We start from the raw sequence: 19,566 nt of genomic DNA, 5'->3' as shown, positions 1-19,566 counted from the left end.
CTCTATAATAATTATTTTAAGACTTTCCAGGATGGGACCTGAAATGCATATCCAATTGCTAACTTCAATTCATCCTGAAACTGAAATAGCACAGGTAGGTCCTCCATAAGTTATGGCTATTGAAATAACTTTTAGATGATACTCCAATGTTATTTCAAGTGCAGATGAAAGTAGCCTGCATGTACAATAATTCTGAGAGTGCTTATGACAACAAAACAAACATAAAAAGTATAGACAAACCTTCATAGTTAGAGATGCATTAAAATCCCTTTCACCACCAAAACCACCTTCATAGTTAGAGATGCATTAAAATCCCTTTCACCACCAAAACCTGTAACTGGGGAACCTTCAAAAGAGGATAATATTGTCATTAAGATAGGTTAAACAAGGTGGACTCAAAGCAAGCTTGTGTTCTCAAGGCCTAGAGAACTGATTTGGGATGTTAACAAAAAGTACTAAAAAATATCAATTCAGCATGTCAAAGATAGAAATGGAGGATATGCATTGAGAAAGTTTTTCCCCTTACTTGGAGAGCATAATCAACTTGACCATCTTCACTATCAGACGACTTTTCCATCATGCATACAGCAATGAAAAGAACATGAGAATATGATCAAAATTTTCTAAGATATAAATGACAACCTAAGTAATAAAATAAAAAATGAATTTTTGAGACAACAAAACCATCACAATCACAATTCATAGCATAAAAAATGTCCATCAAATAAATTTGTAAAGAGAAACATAGTCATTACCTCCAATGCAAGCATGTGTTCTCAAAGCCTAACAAAAAGTACTAAAAAAATATCAGTTCAGCATGCCAAAAATAGAAATGGAGAATATGCATTGAGAAAGTTTTTCCCCTTGGAGAGCATAATCAACTTGACCATCTTCACTGTCAAACAACTTTTCCATCATCATGAAACCATATAAACTCTCATTTTCTTTAAAGGCATCTAAGATATCTACAAAGTATGAATTTCTAGTTAAAACCTTTCATGCAAACTCTACGAGTCAAAAGCATATTGAAAATATTTCCAAAAAATACAACATCGTTTACCTTTATTTTTATTATTGTTCTTGGATTGAAACATGCAAACTATGTTAACCTATTTAAAGGAGTACACCAATAAAATTGTCTCAGCATGCTAGTTAAAGTAGTTAGATATTCAATATATAAGGTACTAGCACAATTAATGAAGTTAAAAGGAATAAAAGTGCATTAAAATAATGAGACTAAAGTAACCAAATACCCTCATAAAATTTATTTGATTTTGCATAATTTGAGAATGCATATAGCTACTTCCTCTGCAAATTCCTACAAGAGAATCAAGAAAATAAGACATAAGAGAGATTAGAGATTGTTACAACACACCAAAACACTTGATCCTTATCAAAAGTTAGCATGGATTTCTTGAAATTTAGTATGCAACTACTTCCAACCCCTATGGTAAGGAATAATAACAGAACATCGGCAAATCTACTCCTTGAAGATCAATGGCTCTATTCTGTATGAAACACAACCTATATATATGGCTTGTAGGGATCAAGACATGGAACTCAAATCTCAGGCCAAATTTAAGCCATCAACTTTGGATAACTTGCTTGAATATGTAAGTTGCTTGACAAAAACAAACTGCTGCTGGATAATTAGGAGTTAAGGCATTTTTATCTCACCTGCCTCCATGGGCATTTTTGTATGGCAAATCTTGAAAAGATCATCAAGAGCTGATTGGAAATGAATATCCAAGAGTTCAGTTACAAAGGAGAGTTCATCATTGAGTAGGAATATGCCACCAAGGAATGGGTACCACTTTTTCATTCATTTCATTCTCACTAACTTTGCTACAAAGCTATTCTTCTATCAATGAAACAACAGGCATACTAGAAGACAATCTATACATTCACAACAAATAATCAAGAAATACATAGAAATAACTGCATAAGCCTTAATACTAAGGGGAGAAATTCTTGAATACTTAAACAGGTCGATAGGGTAATAGAGAATTAAACTTGCAAGAAGAGAACAAAGGACATCATAGCCAACTCCATTACCTGTCATATCACAACCAAATCATTTTTACCAACCCTCGAAGTATAAAAAAGTTACACCAGTTGGCAGGCTATAAAATGAAGTTCACTATAATAATTATTTTAAGACTTTCCAGGATGGGACCTGAAATGCATATCCAATTGCTAACTTCAGTTCATCCCGAAACTGAAATAGCACAGGTAGGTCCTCCATAAGTTATGTTTATTGCAATAACTTTTAGATGATACTCCAATGTTATTTCAAGTGCAGACGAAAGTAGCCTGCATGTACAATAATTCTGAGAGTGCATATAACAACAAAACAAACATAAAAAGTATAGACAAACCTTCATAGTTAGAGATGCATTAAAATCTCTTTCACCACCAAAACCTGTAACCGGGGAACCTTCACAAAAGGATAGTATTCATTAAGATTGGTTTAACAAGGTGGACTGCTGCCTTTCAGAGTTTGAAAAAACCGAGGCACAACAAAGAAACCCAACTTCAGTGATAGCTCCAAGAAGAATATTTGAGTTCACAAAGATGGATATTTTCCTCGAGGCCTAAAAATATCTAAGAGTGAGAATTCACATGAGCACATAAGAAAACTGCAAATCATTGCAATCAAGTAGTTTCTGAAGAAAACAAGGCAGAAACTTGATCAGATAGTATTTATGGCAATTTTCCGAGTAGGATTTGGAGCATACAAAAGTAGTATGGAGCATAATTTAAAATCTCGTATCGTTTGGCTCTATACAAGCGAAATAATTTGTTCTGTTCAAAGACCCTATGGACGCATCCCACTGACCTAACAACACGTCTAAACATGTCGTGTTGGCTTGGTGACGCATTTGTACATGTCATGTAGGCCTGGAGGCGTCACAGAATAAGGGGCCAAAAGTTTTTAACTTGGTTTAATATAGATAAGCTTAATTAAAATCTAATTAAATTATCCAATTAATTTAATATATATATATTTTTTTTTTTTAAAAATATATATTTTATTTTTAATTATTTAGATTAAATTTTTTATTTTTAATTAATATATTTTATATTTAAATAGGGGTGTAATCCATGAGCTAAGCCAAACAGTAAGAGGTTCAAGCTCGGTTCGGTTCGTTTTCCTTAAGCTTGAGCTCGATTCATAATGAAATTAAATAGTTCGCAAACGGCTCGAGGTCAATTTGTGAACGGCTCGAGGTTAGTTTGAAAATAGCTCATTTAAAAGTTAAACGAGTTTAATTCGAGCTTGACTCGTTGACATATAATATTTCTAATTCATGTAATATATATATATATATATATATATATAATATATATATATATATAATATAAATGAGAATCTTAACGAACATGTTCGTGAGTATCTTAACGAACACGTTCACAAGCTCACAAACCAAATACTGTTAAGCTCAAGTTTGACTTGATAATTTTTTCAAGCTCGAAATCAAACTCGAGGTCGATTAGAGTTCAACTCGTTAACTTATTCGAACGAATTTTTTTCAAATCAAGACCCGATTAGCTTGCAAGCGGCTTGACTTGTTTACACCCTTATATTTAAAAAATACCAAAACTCAACTGGTACCGAAACTGTATTGTTCCTATCTAGAATCGAAACCTCGGCACGGGTTGAAATTTTAAATCATGTTTTAAACCATGCATACAACGATGAAAAGAAAATGAGAATATGATCAAAATTTTCTAAGATATAAATGACAACATGAGTAATAAAATCAAAAGACAATTTTTAAGGTAACAAAACTATCGCAATCACAATTCATAGCATAGAAAATGCTCATCAAATAAATTTGTAAAGAGAAACATATCCATTACCTCCAATGCAAGCCTGTGTTCTCAAAGCTTAGAGAACTGATTTGGGATATTAACAAAAAGTAATAAAACAAAATATCAATTCAGCATGCCAAAGATAGAAATGGAGGATATGCATTGAGAAAGTTTTTCCCCTTACTTGGAGAGCATAATCAACTTGACCATCTTCACTATCAGACGGCTTTTCCATCATACATCCAGTGATGAAAAGAAAATGAGAATATGATCAAAATTTTCTAAGATATAAATGACAACCTAAGTAATAAAATAAAAAGAGAATTTTTAAGGCAACAAAACCATCGCAATCACAATTCATAGCACAAAAATGCTTATCAAATAAATTTGTAAAGAGAAACATAGCCATTACCTCCAATGCAAGCATGTGTTCTCAAAGCCTAACAAAAAGTACTAAAAAATATCAGTTTAGCATGGTAAAGATAAAAATGGAGAATATGCATTGAGAAAGTTTTTCCCCTTGGAGAGCATAATCAACTTGACCATCTTCATTGTTAGACAACTTTTCCTTCATCATGAAACCATATGAACTCTCATTTTCTTTAAAGGCATCTAAGGTATCTACAAAGTATGCATTTCTAGTTAAAACCTTTCCTGCAAACTCTACGAGTCAATAGCATATTGAAAATATTTCCAAAAATACAACATCATTTAACTTTATTTTTATCCTTGTTCTTGGATTGAAACATGCAAACTATGTTAACCTATTTAAAGGAGTACACCAATAAAATTGCCTCAGCATGCTAGTTAAAGTAGTTAGATATTCAATATATAAGGTACTAGCATAATGAATGAAGTTAAAAGGAATAAAAGTGCATTAAAATCACTTAATCCTTAAGAATTATTTGATTTTTCATAATTTGAGAATGCATATAGCTACTTCCTCTGCAAATTCCTACAAGAGAATTAAGAAAATAAGACATAAGAGAGATTAGAGATTGTTACAACACACCAAATCACTTAATCCTTATCAAAAGTTAGCATGGATTTCCTGAAATCCAATATGAAACCACTTCCAACCCCTATGGTAAGGAATAATAACAGAACATCGGCAAATCTACTCCTTGAAGATCAATGGCTCTATTCTGTATAAAGCACAACCTAGACTCATCAAATATTTCTCACTACAAAATAGATGTTCATATTTGAGCAAAAACAAAAGGTAATAGGTAACGATATTGATTAGCTACCTTAAGAATTATTTGATTTTTCAAATTTCTACACTTCCTCTGCAGAGAGAATTAAGAAAATAAGACATAAGAGAGATTAGAGATTGTTACAACACACCAAATCACTTAATCCTTATCAAAAGTTAGCATGGATTTCCTGAAATCCAATATGAAACCACTTCCAACCCCTATGGTAAGGAATAATAACAGAACATCGGCAAATCTACTCCTTGAAGATCAATGGCTCTATTCTGTATAAAGCACAACCTAGACTCATCAAATATTTCTCACTACAAAATAGATGTTCATATTTGAGCAAAAACAAAAGGTAATAGGTAACGATATTAATTAGCTATTAAAAAACACATTCAACATAACAACATCCTATCAACATAGGGAAGAATCAAGAAAGGCCATAAAATATTAGCAACCTGGTATGCAATAGGTTGAAAAGGATGAAAAATGTTCAACATTTGTTTGCAGGCTGGGTTAACTTCTCGTCCTGCCAATAATTTTGCTCCCTGCCTATAAGAAATAAATCTAGCCTTTGTTAATGTTTAATGAACCAAGAAGCAAAAGATGCACTGATATGGGATTAAAGATTTCACAAGTAGAAATAACAAGGAAAGAGAAGTTTTGTGAGGTAACAAAGGTTGCAATTGATTTTGAAAGATGACCACTAGGTTCAATTAGTTAGATCACAAGAAAAATTAATTGGGATCTAGGTGTAAGGGATAGGGGTAGACAAATGAAACACTAGTTAACATTTTTAAGTGGTTCAATGGATCTAAATTCTAATGATATAGTCTAGCATAGAGAGTTGAAGGATAAGATCCATGTAACCAATTACATAGTTCAATATTAAAATTGGTTGATAAAAAAGTCCATTATAGTATAGGACAAGCAAGCAAACTATTCAGCGCATGCCACAGTGAGTTACAGATCTAATTAAGTGAAATAAGCTTTGCAAATAAACTATGCATAGAGCAATTAGTGAACTTTTCATAGGTAGTTGGATCTCATAAAGTCGTGAGCATAAAAGTGCAAATTCCACCAAACTGAAAGGAAAAACACCAACACAATTTTAAGCTATTGCATTTATAGTATACACTATTCCTAACCCCTGAGCCCTTCAGAAGGCAAGCAAAATTCTTAAGGAACATTCACTAACTAGGATGAGGAATAAGAATGTATGGTGAATAAATAGTAACATTGTGAATATTTGCAATTGACTGTATATATTCAACTTGATCTTTTTTTCTCTAATCATTCAAAATGAAAAGCAAGATCCATGCATTTGGGATGCTACATATGAATCAATAGATTTATATAAGGTCATATTATCAATGTTAAGCAGATCTCTTTTGATGATGTGAATTAGAGACTTCTAAGGGCATCATTTACTCCTTGATACCTTCCAATCTACCTGAATCAGCATTCAATTCTAATTGAATCAGTTAAGGTAACAATGGATAATTCATAGAATTAATCAACAAATTCAAATATTTTGATGCTTTTTTGTGACAACTATTTTTAACCGAAACATTCTCATATCACCTTTACCATATTAATTTGTTCTATGCCTTGCATCTTTACTAACAAACCCATTTAACCTACAAAGAATTTGTTGTTCATACCACCACAGTTTCATAATACAATTAAAATAATCTGAATGCTCAAGTTATATTAGATAATTGTACACAGCAAACAGCAAATATCATATTGTTTGACAAATCATATGATAATGAATAGTTTTATAGAGAGAAAAGTAAACATCCATGTGCCTAAGTATTAAATTCAAGGTTCCACAACCAAGCATAGTCTTTACAACCTGTTGAGTTATTATATGAAACAAAATAAATTCCACAAAAATGCATAAATTTTGAGGACACTTTCCTCGGTTTCTGTTGGCATCAAGAAGGTTGGTGATGATGGATGGCTAGGGCGACAATTAATGGGAGGTTTTATTTTAGATCTAAATATGGCATGGTTATCATTCCTTCTGTTTGTTTGTTTGTTTGAGGTATAGGGACCTTTAACGGCTACACAAGGCCCTTTTACAAAAGACAAGACCTAAAGATTATTTATGTAATTGAAAATTTAGAGCAGACACATCATAGGAGAATTTGGCATCTTAGAGTCACGAGGATTAATCTACCGTTGTTGTACAGTGAGCTCTCTTTTATCATAGGGTCAATTCTAGAGGTTAGAGGTTGAGTTCAGGTGCTAAGACTGTGTTGTGATTACCTATAGTATATAGAGATTTTGGGGATCTTTGGACATAGTTGATGTCTATGCTAACCTTTTTGAAAAAAAAGACTCTTTCACAATGAGTGTTAGTCCCCAAGTTTAAATTTAAGCATATGTGACTGATAACGCATGTAGGGAGGTCTGTTGTAGAAATTTTCTGACATGGTTTGTGTTTCCCTAATTAAATTAGGAGGGGAGGTAAATCGGGAAGCTGTAGTTGGCCATGACGGAGGAGGACATTGTCTCGACTTCACCAAGATTCGACCCTTGCCTATAATATTTTATTCCTTCTCTATGTTATTCTCTTCTATTTGGATGGGATTGAACATAAATAATTAATATGTTCAACTTATATTTATTGGATGTTTAAATTTCACTTTCCTTTAGTTCCGGTGATTTTGGAAAAAAATAAAATAGAGGAATTAGATTAAAATAAATTCCTTTCTCTACTCTATTTTTTTTAAACAATCTCTTCATTTCATTTCTATTTTCTATTTTATTTGAATGATATCTTCATTTCATTTTTCTTCTCTTCTATCTTATATCTATCTAAGTAAACTTAATATTAATCAAAATCTATTAGCTTAATAGTATAGATAAGTTAGTTTTGTCAGACTGTGGATTATAAATCATCATGATCAGTTCTAAGCTCAAATTAGCTAGATTGTATTTGATAGTTGTAGCTAGGCCATTGCAAACTTTGGCTCAAAGAGCATTCAATACTTCACTACAAAAATAATCAGTATTAGCGACGAAATTTTCCATCGCTAACAAGCTTTAGCGACTGATTGGCGATTGATTTTTCTCGTCTCCAAAAATTTGATCGTTGACGCCATTTAGTAACAGAATTTAATTTTCATTATTAATTAGCGACGGAATATATAATGTTCATCGCTAATCTTTAGAGATAAAAATTTTAATCCATCGCTAAAACTGTAAATGGAATGTATTTTTCTGTCTCTGATATAGTGACGGATGTGTCGTCGCTAACTTTAGCGACGATTTAAATTTCCGTTGTTAATTAGCAATGAACATTTAAAAATTCTATCACTAATAGCAAGTAAAATTTTACAACTTCTTTCAATTATCGTAGTTACCTATTTACGTTTTCATAAATAATCATAAACCATCACAAGTGCTGATTTTGACAATACATACAATCCAACAACTTCAATAAACAACACTACAATCACAAATCGATCCAACAACTTACCAAATTCAATATCTTTCTAATCACGATACAAGTTAAACCAATACAACAACTTAACAAATTCAACATCTTAAATCAATCTAATCACAACATATCAAATATAACAAATGAATATATTCAATATATGAAATATCTCATGTTAAACTAATTAAATCATAATACAAACACAAATATCAAATATTTGAATACAATGATAACATATCAAATATAATGATAATATATCAAATATCTCAATACAATTACAACCTATGAAATATCTAAAATATCCAACTAGTAGTATTGAATCTTATAAAAAATATATCCTTGTAAGAACATTATATTTGAAATTTTCATTAGCAAAGATACTATTTAGAAAGGCATTTTATAATTGATATACATTGTTACTTTGTTAATCGCAATATATGATATAACTTCTTGTTAGAACTATGATATCTTATTCCCTTCAACAAAAGGTGGAATCCGCCACCCGAGCAGCCCCACATGATCGGCCCCACGACCATCTATGAGGAGGTAAATCGGGGAAGCTGCAGTTGGCCATGACGGAGGAGGACATTGCCTCGGCTTCGCCAAAATTCGACCCTTGCCTATAATATTTTATTCCTTCTCTATGTTATTCTCTTCTATTTGGATGGGATTGAGCATAAATAATTAATATGTTCAACTTATATTTATTGGATGTTTAAATTTCACTTTCCTTTAGTTCCGGTGATTTTGGAAAAAAATAAAATAGAGGAATTAGATTAAAATAAATTCCTTTCTCTTCTCTATTTTATTTAAACAATCTCTTCATTTCATTTCTATTTTCCATTTTATTTGAATGATATCTTCATTTCATTTTTCTTCTCTTCTATCTTATATCTATCTAAGTAAACTTAATATTAATCAAAATCTATTAGCTTAATAGTATAGATAAGTTAGTTTTGTCAGACTGTGGATTATAAATCATCATGATCAGTTCTAAGCTCAAATTAGCTAGATTGTATTTGATAGTTGTAGCTAGGCCATTGCAAACTTTGGCTCAAAGAGCATTCAATACTTCACTACAAAAATAATCAGTATTAGCGACGAAATTTTCCATCGCTAACAAGCTTTAGCGACTGATTGGCGATTGATTTTTCTCGTCTCCAAAAATTTGATCGTTGACGCCATTTAGTAACGGAATTTAATTTTCATTATTAATTAGCGACGGAATATATAATGTTCATCGCTAATCTTAGAGATAAAAATTTTAATCCATCGCTAAAACTGTAAATGGAATGTATTTTTCTGTCTCTGATATAGTGACGGATGTGTCGTCGCTAACTTTAGCGACGATTTAAATTTCCGTTGTTAATTAGCAATGAACATTTAAAAATTCTATCACTAATAGCAAGTAAAATTTTACAACTTCTTTCAGTTATCGTAGTTACCTATTTACGTTTTCATAAATAATCATAAACCATCACAAGTGCTAATTTTGACAATACATACAATCCAACAACTTCAATAAACAACACTACAATCACAAATTGATCCAACAACTTACCAAATTCAATATCTTTCTAATCACGATACAAGTTAAACCAATACAACAACTTAACAAATTCAATATCTTAAATCAATCTAATCACAACATATCAAATATAACAAATGAATACATTCAATATATGAAATATCTCATGTTAAACTAATTAAATCATAATACAAACACAAATATCAAATATCTGAATACATTGATAACATAGAATATAATGATAATATATCAAATATCTCAATACAATTACAACCTATGAAATATCTAAAATATCCAACTAGCAGTATTGAATCCTATAAAAAATATAATAAGATAAGTTAGTAATAAAACAAGGATATGTATCTATTATGAAAATTAATAAATTTAATTTGCATGTTCATGAGTGATAATTAAATAAAAAAGAAAAGTTAAAAATGTTAGCATATCTCTGATGCAGCTATTGATCAGGATCCTGATGGTTGTGAGGGTTTTGAGTCTCTTGAGAGTCAAAGTCATACGGCGGCTCCGGCATTTGACTCATGCGAACCATGAATCCTCGCATTTCTCACTCAATTTCCTCGTATCTCAACTAGGTTTGGCAAGACTCTTGAAATTCTTGCTCTAATATGGAGAGTCGATTCTTCAATGCAATATTTTCTTGCTCTAGGGCTTCTACCCTAGTAAATTCCGCTGGGATGCCTCCTGACTCTAGGGACCATCACATGATCATAAATGACCCTAGGGGTTCTTTTTTCCTTCCACCGAATATCATAATAGATCTCATTTACCTGTCAATGGAGAGAGTCTGCATTCACCTCCCTCTCTATCAAGCTGAGACACCTGTGCAACTTTAGCAGTCATTTCAGTATATTTTAAAATTAATTTATATAAGATATAAAATTAGAAAAATTAATCATTTTTAACAGTTAAATAAATTTAAAATTTAAAATCTTACATCTAATGCATACGATTAAGGATCGACAAATATATCATCTTTAAACTTATGTGTCTTGGTAAAAATCTCCTAACAAGTAGAAGGTCGCTGTAACTCATGCTCCTGAATATTAAATACTGCAATTAAATCAAAATAAAATCATTGATAATTAAATAATTTTAATATAAATATATTAATTGTAAACTCACTAAGTCCATGACATGCTCGACAATGGAACGGGATTTAACTATATAATTATAGATTCGATACTAGAGCAAGCCAACTTGGTTTTCTGTTGGCTCGAGTTGTGGCTGAATTTGACTGTCATCTTTCTGCAACCCAGATGATTTGTCATGTATCCTAAATATCAACTAGGATAAAAGATGATCTTATACCCTTTCTTCTGTATTTATATGGTAGATCTTTGTAAAGTTTGGCATAGACATTATTCCATATTTCTTTAAATACCTCCTCGTGCCCTGGCTCCTACATATATTTTTCTGTAAAAAAAAATATAAATAGTATAAACAAATATAACTCCTGATAATAAAAATAACTTGCCAAAAACTCCTAATGGTAAAAATCTCGCATGCTCTCGTCTACATACCTCTATATAGTATTAGAAAGACACACACTCAGCTGAGTTGCTTATGACGTAGCAGAGTTGCAGAAGAATAGAAAGACACACATAAATATAAATTAAAAATTACTGCATTACAAAATATATAAATATTGTATATATGTTATAAAAAATATATAAATTAAAAATTACTAATAACACCAATACTTACCAACCCCAACAACTCTTAAGACAATCTATCAACGAGTGCTGTTGCCTGCTCTGATATATCTATATCTGCACATTAACATTATAACACATACACATTCAAAACAATAATATTATAACACATACATGTAACAAAATAAATATTTTTAACTTGTTCTGAATTAATTTATAATAATGTAACATTCAATCATCGTTATGATCTAAATTATCAGCATTAACATTTTCAAGATCCTCCTCGCTACACTCAGTTAGTTCAACAAGTTCCTCACTACTTGACATCTCTCCATCATCTATCTCCTAATAAGGCACAGTAGCATCTATAAATAAGGCAGATGTTGATTGAATCTGGGAATCTACTAAATGTATCTCCACTTCTTCATTTTGAAATGCATCATGGTGTTGGGCCATGATGGAATTCAGTATTTCTATAGTCAAGTGAGCCTTCATATGACAAACTGCTAACCATTTACTAACTCTTCTTGCCTTCGTCAGGTATTCAAGATAGAAAATCTAACCCGCTTGGACCATAAAAATGAAAGATTCAAACTTGCTGAACCTTTTATTTGCATTCACCTCAACTAAATTATAGTTTGAATATATTCTAGTTTATTCTGGAGTTGGATCATATCAAGAACATTTGAATAACACACACCTTTTTATGGGTAAGATAAGATATTTAATCTTAATGATTTCTTCAAATCTCCCGTAATAATCAAACTCTGAATTATTGTTATTGATAGATCCTTTTACATAAATACCAGAATTAAAGGTTATCTTTGTGAATCCTATTATGCCATGTGGAATTTAAAGTCATTAACGAAGTTACTAGAATATATTTGTATCTTATAGAGGGGTCCAGATGCAAGATTGATTATCCTTCCATCTTTCTCATTTGATATTCTATGATTGCTCACCTACAATAGTAAGTATGATATAAATTAGGTTAAAATTTGATACTGATGTATGAAAAATTATTTATTATTTAATTTACATATATTTGAAATCACAATATAAATTTTATCTCTAACTTTTTCTCAACTTCACTTGTACTGATTGATGGATTTTAATACTGAAGTTGTTGTTTGTAAAGACTATAATGGATGAAAAATAAATTTAAGACAATTGGGATACTAAACATAAATAAAAAGAGATTAGTAGTTGATTATATCAATCAACTCACCTTATGTATGATTTGACCTCCTCACATTCAGGAGTATGTATGTTCTTACAGTATGATATTCTTATAAATTCAACCATCTTGAAATAGAAGCACTAATTGACTTATCAGGAAACTTGAAAATAGAAAGTATCATTAAATTAATTAGCTGAGTATCATTAGAATTTTTAGGATTCTTTTGATGTTTGGTTTTGAACTTATTAACAAAATAATATGAGTAGAAAGAAGTTGCTTCTTCAACCAGAGATGTAAAATACTGGAAACTAGGGGTTTATTTGTAAATAAAGTTAACCTTGATTTTATAGGTTAGGGAAAGATTAAGAGGGAGTTTAATTAAAATTAACCTTAAAGATTTATCGGGTTTGATTAATTAAACCTAAACCATCTTAATGGGTTATTGGTATTTAAGGGTAATATGGCTGACTCGTTAAGGGAGGCTTAAGAGATCCGGTTGAGGAGTGCTACAGTAGCTGCAACTCCTCCTCATTCGCGATTCCCTACTATTCCTCCTCAAAACCACGCCTCCGTCTCTTCTTTCCGCCGAAACCGACGCCGACTGAAGGAGTTGTCCAACGCTGGTACCGGACTTGCAGAGGAGCCAATGACCAGAAAGAGGATCGGTGGAGGACTGCTTGCGTCGGGGCTTGGGTTCGTGAGGTGTAGGCGGAGCGGCTGGCGACGGCAGATCGAAGTGAGAAAGGCTGATCGGTAAGGGTTTGAGTTGGATTTCTTTGGAGAACTTCGAGTTCCTTGGATCTTGATTTCTTTCTATTTCCACAGCCACTGAGGAGTGCCGATCTGATTGAGTGTCATTGGATTTCGACTGCGAATCGGAGGAAGAAGAAGCCGAATAGGTAAGGGAGTGAAACTAGGTTTTTCTTGCTTCGGTTTCTTGTGTTAGAACTGGATGGATGACTTAGAACCTTCGTGGATTTGGATTGCCTTCTTTTCACAGCTCAGTGAGATGAGTTGATTTGGTTGAAGCTTTCGGTTGGGGTGTGGCAGCAAGAAGAAAGGTAAGGTTGTTGAGTTAATCAGGGTTGCTAGGTTTCTTGAATTAGAATTGGTTGTGTGGTGAATTGACCGAGAGTTTCAGATCTTAATGGGTTTGTTTTGTTCCTACAGCTTACTGATCTGATTGGAACTTGAGGAAAATTCCAGCAGCAAGCTAAGAAGGAAGAATAGGAGTTTTCTTATTGATTCTAAGGTGAGTATTGTTGATTAGTTATTTTGGATTTAAGGTTGTACTGTGTGTGTAAGGTGGAACATGATAGGTTCCTGTTTGATGGATTTCAGACTTTGGTTTGTTGAATCTGTGTTTGATCAGTAAAATAGGTTAGGTTAGGTTTTGGTATTAAGGTTGCTATTAATTAGTTAAGAATTATTGTTGTTGGATTTTATCCATGTTAGAGTTTATATAGGATCATTGGGTTTGACCTATGTAAGGAAGGGATTTGACCGATTGGTTGGAGTTAATCGGAGTATGAATGATTAAACTAAGTATGATTTTAGTATGGTTCATTAGTTTAAGTGTTGTATTATTGTTGTTGCAGGACCTTGACTTGACTGGTCCTATTATACACCGAGTCTAGTTATTTTCTGGGGTTCAATTGTTGACGATCATCTGATCAAGTGGGTACCCTACACTTGGTCAATACAGATTTTCTATTCTAGTGCATGTATTGTCATTATCTTATTTATCCTGTTGATACCCATGCTGTTTGAGATAGTATCTAGTTGATACCTTTGATAATCATTGTTTGATACCTGTTGTTGACCTTATGATGATCTACTGATGTCATGTTTGATACTCTTGTTATCTGTATCATTTATCATGTTGAGACTTGTATGACTCGTTGCTTGATACCTGTTGTATGATCTTTATTTGATCTATCCATGGTTAGATTAGTCTTCACTATGGTATCATGGACATATATTGACCTCTATTGATTCTGTTGAACATGCTAATTAACTTTAGCTATTATATGTTGGGATGATCATCATACATCCATAATAGTTATAGGTGTTGTTATTGTTGGATCTTACCTGCACCGTGTTATGGTGTCATATAGGTAAGAGGTTGCACTACAGTTGGGTGCGACCAAGACTGGCTACATTGCCCTCCTGCCACACTGCCCCTCCTCACTTATCTTTAGTGGTCAGTTGTCGGAGATATGTACTATGTCCTGTTTGGCCCCTCAGTTCACTGAGCTCTGGGAGAGTGACTGGGGACGATGAATGCGGGCAGTGACAGATATTTTGATTGCGTTGATTGATGCATATTACATGCATTTGTTGGTAGGACTATTACATAGTTTACTTTATTCATATGATTGTGGCTGTTGCACTTGGTTGCTATGATTGTTGCATTGCGTGTCATTACATACATGATTACATGCTATGATTATGATACCTGTTGCACTGCATGATTCTTCCTTAGTGGAATCAGTTATTATACCATGTTGTATACCTTGATACATGATACCTCGTTGATACCTGCTACCATGTATATGTTATTCTTCTATACATGTTTATCCTGGTTACTATATCCTTGTTATTCTTTCTGATATCTCTACATGCACTATTTTCTGTACCCACTGAGCATCTAATGCTCACTACCCAGACCCTGTGGTTACTTTGTTTTCTCCCCAGGTAGTAGATATGTTACTTGGAGCTTGGAGTTTCGGTCGACTGCTGTTGTCTTACATTCGGGATGTCGTTGGTTGGTATAGTGGTATTTCTTTCGGTTATGGATTTGTATTTCTCGTTGGATTTGTAGTGTGGTCATAGACTGTAGTATGTTGGATTTATACTTGTTATCGGATGTTGATTCGGATTTTGATGGTTCCGCTTAGTATGTGTTGCTTTAGTCACATACTTGTTTAGCCATGCATGTGATTATTGTTGTGTGGCCATGTATGCCTTATCTTGCATGTTTGTGTGTATCTGTGATGTGTATTAGACGTGTAGTCCTATTTCCAGCCGCCTGTGGCTTGTATCATATGCATGTATTCAAGGAAATTATCATAGTTACTGGGGAGATGTTGCCGAAATTTTTCGGACGACCACCCGGGACATGACAAGAGAAGCATTACATATTGGCCCCTCGACTCTTGCTTTATTATTCAAATGGATACATCCATCTATACTTCACAAGACCAGCTAGTTGTGCCTTATAAGGTAGGTAAATGGATAGATGTTTCATTGAATAAAAAAAAACTTGGTAGAAATATGTGCTAAAGCTTACATAGTATAACAACAATATCAGTTTCTAGCTTAAGCATATCAACCATCATAATACACCTGACAAACAAATTCTCTAAAAAATAGGCTCAATTTTGTAAGTGTTTATCAAGCATTATTAGGTAGTATGTCATGAAAAGCTATTGGAATAACTCATTGCATGAACACGTGATAATTACAACTCTTCATTCTAATTTTTTTTAAAACTTTTTATATCCACGCATCGGGTCATATTAGAAGCATATCCATCAGGAAATTTTATTTGTTTCAATCAACTTCATAAATTTTGCATACCTTCTCTGTCTAATGTATAATAAGCCTTTGAAAATTGATTTGTTACTTCATTCTAATGTAACTCAGGTTTGTTAACCAATCCTTTTAATTCCTCTTGTGATTTTACAGTGTCTTTAGTTCTTCTAGGAACATTCATCACTATATTGAAGATATTATCAAAAAAAAATTTCTCAACATGCATCACATCTAAATTATGTCGAATCAATAAATATTTTCAATATGACAGTTCTCAAAAAATGCTTCTTTTCTTTCAACCATATTTGCACATCCTAATAATATATTTATTTATCTCATTAGAATTAGGATCATATACTGGTAGGAATCTATAATTGTCTATTTGGTCAATGATTTTTGCACATGACTTCATTGTTGGCGGCAGTTTTTTGACTATAACATTCTTTAGAAAATTTCTATTATTTCTCCAGAAAGGGTGTTCAACTGGTAAAAATTTACAATGATTATCAAATCAAAATGCCTTCCCACTGCATGATAATGAAAATACATCAGACTTTATCATGCAATGTGGACATGCTTACTTACCAGCTGCGCTTCATCTCGATAATATTGAGTATACTGGAAAATCACTAATTGTCCATAATAAGGTAGCATGTAAGGTAAAATTGGTTTTACTTGCAATATCATAAGTCTCTGATCCTATATTTCATAATTCATTCAACTCGACAATCAAAGGTTGTAAAAAAATATATATCTTCTATTTTGGATTTGTTGGACCTGGAATAAACATAGTCAGAAACATAAATTCATCTTTCATGCATACCCATGGCGGTAAATTATAGGGTGTTAATATAATTGGTCAAGATGAATATTGCTGTCTTGACTGATCAATAGTTGAAATTCATCTGCAGAAAGTTCTAATCTCACATTACGTGGTTTCATTGCAAAAGGTGGAAAATATTGAATCAGGATGTTTCCATGCAGGAGAGTCACAAGGATGACATATTATACCTCCTTCGTGTACATGCTCATGATGCCACCTCATGTGGCCAGCTGTCGTGACAGATGCATACAAGCGTCGAAGCCTAGCAGTTAATAGAAAGTAATACATAACCTTTCATGTAATATTTTTCTTTTTCTTCCTTGCTATGTGACTACGATGCTTATAATGAGGGTGAGTATAGATTCTGCATTTAATCAGTTCACTGTCTTCATTCCAATATATCATGTAGTTGTTTACACAATAATCAATCTTCTTTACGAGCAAACCTAAATCCCTCACAAATTTCTTTATACTATAGAAACTATCAGTCATTTGATGATTAACAGGAAGCAACTCTAACATGAATTGATAAATTTCATTATAACATCATTCTGAGAAATGATAATTTCCTTGATGTTCAATAACCTTGCAGTAGATGATAGTTGGAAATAATCAGATAGAATACCTTCCTACACTTATCTTTCACTAGCTTTTAACATGTCATATAGTTGCTGAACTTCAGGTGTTAGTATTTTATCTACAGTAGAATGATCAACTACATTCATCACATTATAAACCATTGATTGCATCATATTCTCATTAGTTGTTAATTCCCCTAAAGCAGTTGTGCCAAATGAAGAAGCAGTCGAAGTTCTAATTAAATCAAACAGATAAGGCTCTTTGTGATAGTACCAGTTGTAGTAATTTGGAACAAAACCATTTCTACATATATGGACTTTCACGGTATCCTTATTACGGATAGTTTTATTTTTACATTTGTAATGATTGCACGGATAACGTAACTCTATACTATTCATGCATTCTGGATAATTCTTAGCAAAGTTCACAAACTCTTTAACTTCAGCATAATATTCTGTTCGGATAAATCCATTTTCTAATCTTTGTATATCCAAGCTTTATTCATATACATTGTAATATTTTGCAACAATAAATTTCCATTTAATAGAAATAACATCCGACACCGTCGCTGGGTGGCACAACCACTCCGACGCGGTCGTCGGGGGTGCACGACCCCTCCGAGTGATCCCTCCTGTAGCTGGGCTAGGTGTTGAGTCGTGCCGGTGTCGATCGGCAGGTGGAACAAAATATTTCACATGTTTCAACCGGCTTCGCACGAAATTTTAATTCCTACACCTCCTTACACCCAGATCACTTGGACTACAATGAACAAATCTTAACAGAGATAGAAGAGGGAATAGCAATAGAATCCTAGTGTGTGGTTAACAAAGTAGAAGCTAACTAATTGCAACTACAAAATAAACAATAGGAAACTAGTTTGTTTAAGCATGGAAATACTAAGATATCTTATGTTCATTAAATTTTTTGAAAAACACAATAAATGACCATTACATCATTAGTAAGAAGCCCTTCTATATTATAGTTGAGACACAAGCTTCATTAATAGAATCCTAGCCTTTTGAGAAAAAATATAGTCCAAGAATAAAGAACATTTTAAGAAAATAATAATTCAAGAATAAAGTACCTCACTTTGCTATTGAAGGACTGAACTTAGTTTATAATCTCATCCAGCACAGTGCAATATTGTGTTAACTCACCAAATTTGGAGTATTTTTTACGACATATATTACAGCAGCCAAGAATGGTCTTAGAGAAATTTCATCCTATTATCTTTGTTCAAGGAGTCCCTTTCCACCTCCTTGCATCTCGATCGCTTGGACTACAATGAACAAATCTTAAGAGATATAGAAAAGGGAATAACAATCCCAAATAAATAAAAGATAGCCTTGATAATAACATCACGTCTCTTATATTCTACAAGTTAATATGAAAAAGTGGTAGAAATTAACCCAAAAAATCAAAAAGAAAAAAAGAAAAAAAGGTTCAACTCACTTGTATCCATAGGTTAACAAACTTTCTAATTGAATGTGTTGTTTGTGCACACGTGTGTATTTGTGTATGTGTGTGTTTAGGACTACCTACACATGTGACATGTGACATGAGACCCAAACACTTTATTTGTGATCAAATAAATTAACTAGCTTCAAAAAGAGCATTCCGGTGACGTAGTTGTCTTACCTTATATTGCAAAGGCTATTTTCATTACTCGAACTCGTGACCATCAAATCATATGACAATAATTTTACCCTTACGCCAAGGCTCTCCTTTTAAATAAATTAACTAGCTCAACAAATTAACATTATAACTTCTCCATAAA

The 19,566-nt window shown here is 32.7% G+C and overlaps 1 long non-coding RNA gene across 1 annotated transcript; it reads left to right on the top strand.

Moving 5' to 3' along the window:
- Positions 1 to 13,398: 13,398 nt before the first annotated feature.
- LOC141813094 (uncharacterized) lies at positions 13,399 to 17,459 on the top strand. Its single transcript, XR_012600376.1, has 5 exons — positions 13,399 to 13,603; positions 13,676 to 13,749; positions 13,851 to 13,911; positions 14,021 to 14,102; positions 17,372 to 17,459. It is a non-coding gene; the product is annotated as an uncharacterized LOC141813094 (long non-coding RNA).
- Positions 17,460 to 19,566: the final 2,107 nt, after the last annotated feature.

The sequence above is a fragment of the Curcuma longa genome, chromosome 20 (genome assembly GCF_044706935.1).
Source record: "Curcuma longa cultivar G26 ecotype Majalengka, Jawa Barat chromosome 20, ITB_CL_G26_1.1, whole genome shotgun sequence".
In the NCBI taxonomy this organism is placed as follows: domain Eukaryota; kingdom Viridiplantae; phylum Streptophyta; class Magnoliopsida; order Zingiberales; family Zingiberaceae; genus Curcuma; species Curcuma longa.
Note: the sequence above shows the minus strand (reverse complement) of the source record. Positions and strands in the feature narration are given on the sequence as shown.